Source organism: Crocodylus siamensis, chromosome 1 (genome assembly GCF_052110815.1).
Source record: "Crocodylus siamensis isolate JL-2025a chromosome 1, ASM5211081v1, whole genome shotgun sequence".
In the NCBI taxonomy this organism is placed as follows: Eukaryota; Metazoa; Chordata; order Crocodylia; family Crocodylidae; genus Crocodylus; species Crocodylus siamensis.
Window position 1 is genome coordinate 265,679,163 of NC_143395.1, and position 8,701 is coordinate 265,687,863.

Sequence of the window (8,701 nt, forward strand, 5' to 3'; positions counted from 1 at the left end):
TTCCTCAAGCCTTCCGGTTATGGGTCATGGGTACAGGAGGGAAAGATGAATTGATGAAGTCAATAGAAGACTGTGTGGGTGCCATTGCAAAGGCTTTAGCTTTATTGACTATAGCCTGCACTTCAGAGGTGGAGGCATTGACCTGCTGGGAAGGAATAGCTTCCACCTCACTTGATGGGGAAGAAGCTCTTCTCAGCCACAATGGCTGACCTATGCGACAGGGCTTTAAACTAAGCTCAATGGGGGATGAGCACACAACCACCAATGAAAACCACCAAGCAACAACTGCAACATCCAGCACAGGTGACACAAGTGAACCCCCAACAGAACTCATTCCTAGCCCAGCCCAGCCCAGGGATGGGGCTCTTCTAAGAATTCTGGGAAGCCTAGGACCCCGCAAATGCCAGAAGCCTGGGGAATAAATAGGAGGAATTGGTGCTCCTGCTAAATAATGATCAATATGACCTCATAGGAATAACAGAGACCTGGTGGGACTTCACCTATGACTGGACCACAGATATAGATGGCTATACCTTGCACAGGAAGGATCGTGTTGCTAGAAAGGGTGGGGGTGTAGCTTTGTATGTGACGGAGCACTACACTTCCCTACAAGTGGAGTTTGGCACTCAAGAAAGGCAACTTGAGACCCTCTGGGTCAAAATACGGGGGGAGCGTGATGAAGAGGTTATTTTGCTAGGAGGCTACTAGAGACCCCTTAACCAAGAGGAAGATCTTGACCACATATTTGTAGGGGAACTGGCAGAGGCTGCACACTCTTGGTGCATGGTTGTCATGGTTGACTTCAGTTACCCTGACATCTCATGGAAGGAGCACTCTGCCAAATCTGAACTGTTGCACAGCTTTCTCACCTGCATTGATGAACTCTACTTGGCCCAGGAGGTCTATGATTCAACAAGAGGAGGGACACTCCTGGATCTGGTACTGGTCAGTGGAGATGATTTGGTGAGTGACCTGAGAATCGAAGGGAAGCTGGAAGAATGTGAGCATCGGTTGATCACTTTCTCTATCCATTGCAAAGCTGGAAAATCAGCCAGCAATGCAGAAATCCTTGATTTTAGGAAGGCTGACTTTCATAAGCTCAGGAGGCTGGTTACTGTGGCCTGAGAAGCCAGAAGCTAACAGAGAGAAGAGTCTGCAAAGAGTGGTTGCTTCTTAAGGATGCAATCCTTGAAGCACAAGGGAAGTCCATCCCAGCCCGAAGAAAAGGCAGCAAAAGGGTTGGGCAACCTCTGTGGATAAATAGGGGACTCATGGACCTCCTGTATTTGAAAAGAGAAGCCTACAAGGGCTACAATGTTAGGTAATATCACCAAGGAGGATTATTAGGCACTGGCCCACATCTGTAGGGAGCAAACTAGGAAAGCCAAGGCCAAAACTGAACTCAAATTGGCAATGGGAATGAAGGACAACAAAAAGTCCTTCTTTAGATACATGGGTAGTAAGAATTAAAACAGGAACAACACTGGACCCTTGCTAAACCAAATGGGGCAGCTGACAACAGACACCCAAGAAAAAGCTAATGTCCTTAATGACTACTTTGCATCTGTCTTTCATCAGCCCGAGGGGATCGCCTTGCCCAACAAGATGCAGGATTGCCAGGACATGGGCAAACACACCCCTAAGAGACACCTTAAGAGGCTGGACACCTGCAAATCAGCTAGTCTGGATGGAATGCACACCAGAGTGCTTAAAGAATGGGTGGAGGACATTTGAGAACTTGTGGTGCTTGGGTGAGGTTCCTCAGGATTGGAAGATGGCCAATGTAGTACCTACCTTCAAGAAAGGGAGGAAGGAAGATCCAGAGAACTACAGGCCAATCAGTTTCACCTCAATCCCTGGAAAGATATTGGAAAAAAATCAAAGAAACCATTAACAACAGGCTAATGGAATGCAATATCCTGAAGGACAGCCAACATTGCTTCATTGTGGGTAAGTCTTGCCTGACAAACCCAATTTCCTTCTTCAACCAGGTGATGCTTCTCCTGGACAAAGGAGTGGAGGTAGATATCATCTACTTGAACTTCAGAAAAGCTTTTGACTTGGTCTCCCATGAAGTCCTCATGGTTAAACTGGGGAACTATGGCCTAGACAACCTCAAAGTCTGATGGCTCAGGAACTGGCTCTGTGGTTGGACCCAGAGAGTGGTAGTCAATGGAATCATGTCACCATGGTGCAGGGTGACCAGTGGCATCCCCCAGGGCTCCTTACTCACACCAGTACTTTTTAACACATTTATAAATTATGTGGACTCGAGTATCAGACGTGGACTGGCGGCTTCAGGACTGGTGTCTCGAGGCAGACTTTGGCTTCCTCGACAATGACTGGCACATCACAACAAGAGACATGCTTGGATGGGGTGGGCTCGACCTTTCCCCTAAAGGTAAGCATGTGTTTTCTTCTAGGTTGGTGGATCTCCTCCAGTGGGCTTTAAACTAGGCTCATTGGGGGAAGGGGAAGACGAGGGACTGCCAGACCAAGCAACACCCACAAGTACAGCCCAGCCTAGGCCGATGAGCGGAACATATACACAGGTAAGCAACAGGGGCCAGGGTAATGCTGAAAGTAGGGGGCCAGTGCACACATCCACAGGAGGCCTCAAATGCCTCTACACAAATGCTTGTAGTATGAGAAACAAGCAAGAGGAACTTACCTTCCTGCTAGCTGACACCAACCCGGACATAGTGGGGATCACTGAAACATGGTGGGACCCAACACACGACTGGGTGGTGAATGTCAAGGGCTATAGGCTGTACAGGAGGGACAGGATAGGAAGGAAAGGTGGGGGTGTGGAACTCTATATTAAGGAGGAATACACATCCTTGTCAATTAGCAAAGAATCAGAGGAGGGGCACTCTGAAGTGCTTTGGGTTAGAATACAAGGCAGTTGAGGGGAAAGAGACATAACGGTGGGGGTTTACTACAGACCTCCCAACCAAGGGGAAGAGCTAGACCAGGAATTCTTAAGTCAGCTCATGGAGGTAGTTAAGTCAAAGGATCATCATGGGGGACCTGAACTTTCCAGACATCCCCTGGGAAGTGCAGTCAGCCAGGTCTGACCGCTCACATAAGTTCCTAGCCAGAATGCAGAACCTCCATCTAACCCAGGAGGTGCACAGCCCCACCAGGGGAGACGCTCTGTTGGACTTGGTGCTGGCCATGGGTGACGACTTGGTGAGGGGGCTGAGGGTGCTCGACCACCTGGGCAACAGCGATCATCGCCTACTGGAATTCACCATCCAGCACAAGGTGGCAAAGGCCTACAGCAAAGCAACAGCCCTAGATTTCAAGAGGGTGGATGTCAATGAGCTAAGGAGAATAGTCAGGGAAGCACTGAGGTCCCGGAGGGGAGGGGAGCCAGGTGTCCAAGAAGAGTGGTCACTCCTTAAGGATATGATCCTCCAAGCCCAAAGGGAGGTAATCCCAACATGGATCAAAGGGAGCAGGAGGGCACATAAGCCCCCATGACTCACCAAAAGCATCTGGGAATGTCTTCTAGCTAAAAGGGAGGTGCACACCCAATGGAAAGGAGGGGCCATCACCAGGGAGGACTATACTGCAGTTGCTTGGGGATGCACGGGGGCAGTCAGGAAGGCCAAGGCGGAGATGGAACTGAGACTAGCTACCCGGAACAAGGACAACAAGAAGTCCTTTTTTTAAACACATAGAGGGCAAAAAGAAGGTTCCGGGTAATGTGGGGCCCCTGCAGGACACGCTAGGAAATTTGGTCGTCACACCAGATGACAAAGCCAACATATTTAATGATTTCTTTGCCTCCATTTTCCTGGGCAGGGACTGGAACAGTCACCCCTCCTCTGGGCCCCCCTTAGATCCCAGGGGAGGTGCACCTAGGCCAAGAGTTAGTAAAGAACTAGTTAGGGAATTTCTGGAGGGACTGGATGTATTCAAATCAGCTGGTCCGGATGATCTCCACCCTAAAATACTGAGGGAATTGGCTGAGGTCACTGCAGAACACCTGGCACGGCTTTATGAGCACCTGTGGTGCTCTGGTGTGGTGCTAGAGGACTGGAAGAGGGCCAATGTGGTTCCCATTTTCAAAAAGGGGAGGAAGGAGGACCCGAGGAACTATAGGCCAGTTAGTCTTACCTCGATCCTGGGCAAGCTTTTTGAGAAAATTATTCTGGCGCATATCCACGAGGGGCCAGAAGGGGAGATTATGTTTAGGGGCAATCAGCATGGGTTCATTAGAGGCAGGTCCTGTCAGACCAACCTGGTGGCTTTCTATAACCAGATCACCAAATCCTTAGATGCAGGGGTAGCAGTGGACATAGTCATCCTGGACTTTCGGAAGGCCTTCAACACTGTCTCTCACCCCGTTCTCATTAAGAAACTGGGGGGTTGTGGTGTCGACACCCATACAGTCATTTGGGTCACCAACTGGCTGGAGGGCCGCACCCAGAGAGTGGTGGTGGATGGGTCATTTTCCATCTGGAAGGACGTGGGCAGTGGTGTTCCGCAGGGCTTGGTCCTCAGGTCTGCACTATTCAACATCTTCATTAGTGATGTGGACGAGGGGGTAAATAGCACCCTGTTCAAATTTGCTGATGATACTAAGATGTGGGGAGATGTGGACATGCTAGAAGGGAGGAATAGGCTGCAATAAGACTGAGACAGATTACAGGGGTGGCCAGATGAGAATAGGATGGGATTCAACACAGACAAGTGCAAAGTGGTGCACCTGGGGAGGAACAACCGGCACCATACCTACAGGTTGGGGAACTCCCTTCTTGTCACTACAGAGGCAGAAAAGGATCTTGGAGTCATCATTGATGCCAAGATGAACATGGGCCGGCAGTGTGGAGATGCAATCAGGAAGGCCAACCGTACCTTGTCATGCATCCACAGATACATCTCAAGCAGGTCCAGGGAGGTGATCCTCCCCCTCTATGCGGCACTGGTCAGGCCGCAGTTGGAGTACTGCATCCACTTCAAGAGGGATGTGGACAACATAGAGAGGGTCCAGAGGAGGGCCACTCGCATGATCGGGGGCAGCAGGGCAGGCCCTGTGAAGAGAGGCTATGGGACCTGAACCTGTTCAGCCTCCACAAGAGAAGGCTGAGGGGGGATCTAGTGGCCTGTTACAAACTAGTCAGAGGGGACCGGCAGGCACTGCGGAAGTCCCTGTTCCCCCGAGCACTACCAGGAGTGACCAGGAATAATGGTCACAAGCTGGCAGAGGGTAGATTTAGATTAGACATCAGGAGGCGCTACTTCACGGTCAGAGCGGCTAGGATCTGGAACCAACTTCCAAGAGAAGTGGTGCTGGCTCCTACCCTGGGGGTCTTGAAGAGGAGGCTAGAGGTACACCTTGCTGGGGTCGTTTGACCCCAGTACTCTTTCCTGCCATGACAGGGGGTCAGACTTGATGATCTGCTCGGGTCCCTTCTGACCCTAGAAACTATGAAACTATGACTGGCTAAATTTTCTGATGACACCAAACTATGGGGAAGTATAGTCTCACTAGAGGATAGGCTGGCAATTCAGGGTGACCTAAACAGGCTTGCAAGGCGGGCGGACAAAAACCTGATGTCATTCAATACTGAGAAATGCAAGGTGCTCCACCTTGGGGGAAAAAAATCCACATCACACCTATAGGCTTGGCAGTGCTACATTTGCTAGCACCATGACCAAAAGGGACTTGGGGGTCATGACTGACCACAAGATGAACATAAGCCACCAATGTGATGCTGCAGCTAGTAAAGCAAACAAAAGCCCGGTGTGTATCTATTGATCCATTTCAAGCAAGACCCAGGAAATCATCCTCCCACTGCATTTGGCCTTGGTGAGGCTGCAGTTAGAGTACTGCATCCAGTTTTGGGCTCTGCATTTTAAGAAGAATGTGGAGAAGTCCAGAGGAAAACCACGTCCATGATCAGAGGACAAGAGAACAAGTTTTATGAGGAAAGGCTGAGAGACATGGGACTCTTCAGCCTGGAAAAGTGAAGGCTCAGAGGGGACTTGGTGGCAGCCTATAAATATATTAGGAGTGTGCACCAGGAACTGGGAGAATGCCTGTTCACCAGGGCACTCCAAGGCAAGACCAGGTCTAACGGGCACAAACTCTGGGAAGACCATTTTAGACTGGACGTAAGACATTTCTTTACTGTCTGAGTTCCTAAAGTCTGGAACAGACTCCTCCCAGAAGTGGTGCAAGCACCTACTCTGTATGCCTTTAAGGCACATTTGAATGCTTATTTTGCTGGGATCATTTGACCCCAGCACACTTTCTGCCCCTTGGGTGAGGGTCTGGACCTGATGATCTTGTGAAGTCCCTTCCAGCCCTAATGTCTATGAAATCTAGGATTAGCAGTAAAGGTCTGTGAAATACTTTAAAGTATTAAAGTATTTTATGTTCTGAGTACAAAATAATAACTAAAGTTTCCAAATAAAAAAAATGCCTTGGTGACCTCAATGTACTAAAATCAATTGAAACTACAGTCATAGTGTCTGGTTGCTCTGAGTGAATAAACCTCAGCATGGGAATAATACTCTAATCATTTCAACAAAACTGTAGAGTGTTCAAGACAACTCCATAGATCTGCTTGTCAATATACCAAGGGCAGTGAATCACAGAAGGACTTAAGCACCTAATTCTTCTGCCTAACTGCCCCTGTGGGAACCTAAGTCTGAGGCTAGGGACAGAAGTTCCACATAAACCAGTTAAAGTAATCAGAAACTGGTTTAAACCTGTAAAAGAACAGAAGTCCAGTGCACATAAACCAGCTTCAAAATGGCCAAAACTGGTTTCAGATAAACCTGTTTGAATGTAGTATCAGACTTAACTGATTTAGGGCAAAACAGTTTATAGAACTTCTGCCCTAGACCCTTTCCTGGTTCAAGCTAAATCACAGTCCCCCGCCATCCCAGGATTCTTTGAAGCCCTGGACAGGGCTGTGTTGTTTGCTCCAGAGGATCAGGGTTGGCCCCACCCTTTTGCTCTCCAGTCAGGACTGTACTGAAGGTGGGAAACTGAGCTGGAGATGCAGCCCTGTCTGTCTGGGAGGGGTGGGGGCCTTTCCCTGCTGGAGTGGAGGGGGCATGGGCCAGCAGGCTTAGGTGGAGGGGGTTTAAATCTCCTCCATGGCACATAAGACCCCAGACCAGGTCTGCATGGGGGGGAGGGGGCTGCTACCTTTCTATTCCACCACCGCACTCCCTGCTTCAGCAGAGAGCAGGGGGCGTGGCCATGCCCTAGCTGGGGTGGGCAGGGTGAAGCAGGGAAGGGCTGTTTAATTCCTCCCAGCAGCATGGGACCCCAGCTGGGGTCTGCCTGGCTTTCTCCCCCTGCTCACCACTTGAGCAGCAAGGGGGTATAGCCAGATAGCAGCCTGGGCAGTGCCTCAGGCAAAGGGGTGGGGGTAGGGAGGGGAATTAACCTCCTCTGCTTCCCTTCTCCCACTGACACAAGAGTCCACCTGGGATCTGCCCAGCTTTTCTCCTTACTTGCCACTCAAGCAGTGCGGGGTGTGGCTTGATGTGGCCCAGGCAGCACCTCAGGTGAAGGGGTGAGGGGAAGAGATTGAACCCTCTGCCTCCCCTCTCCCACTGGCACAGAAGCCCAGCTGGGGTCTGCCTGGCTTCTCCTCCCTGCTCAGGCAGCCATCTGGCTATGCCCCCCACCACTTGAGCAGCGAGCAGGGGGAAAAATACGGGCAGACCCCAAATGGGGTACCATGCTCATGGGAGAGGGGAGGCAGGAGGGTTTAATTTCCCTCACCTCCTTCACCTGAGGTGCTGCCCAGGCTGCCATCTGGCCATGCCCGCCGCTATCATGGACAAACTGGCAAGATCTATTTCCTCTTCCCCCTCCAGGCACACCCCAGCAGGGGTCCCTGCAGGCCAGGGTGGGGGTTTGAACCCCTCCACTACCATACTCAGCAGTCTTCTAGGGCCTGGCTATGCCATCCCCCTTCAGCTCAGCTTCCCTCCAGCCTTCTGGCCACTGCCAAAGGGAAGGGAAGCTCACTCTAGCACCCACTGAACTCTGCCAGAGGGCATCTCTATTGATCTTCAGAGTGAATTCTGATGGTCACCCATGAACTAGTCAAGCCATGTGAGCCACCCCTGTGCACTGACATGTTACTTTAGTGCAACTGCATACTATACAAAGAAGGAAGAACAATTCATGGGGTCACTGCTATCCGCTCTCCTGATCTTAAGTCTGTGTTTGGGGAGTGCTCTTTGTGAGCAGAGCAGTCAATGACTGGTTGCCCGAAGAATGACTCATCCCCAGCTGGAGCAGTGACTCATCCCATTCTTCACCACACTTAATTGTGATTATGAGTAATTATATAATTATAGAATCCACTGAGTTCCTTTTCTTCACTTGGCTGGATATACCATATTTCATGGTGTATAGGTTGATGTGGTATATAAGTCAATCACATTTTTCTGATCGAAAAGTTAGATCCAGTGTATAAATTGACCTAACTTTTTGGATGAGAAATATGGGGTTGACTTATACTGGCTCCCATGCACCCTCATTGCAGGTGGGGATCCAGGGATTGGACACGTGCTGCAGCACCGCTTGCAGGGGATGGGGCTGGGCTTGGCTGCTATGGCTCCATCCCCTGTGAGCAGCACTGCCTGGACTGCACCAGCCAAGCACCAAGCCTGGACCTGTCAGCTGTGAGCAGCACTGCTAAGTGCTGAGCCCAATCCC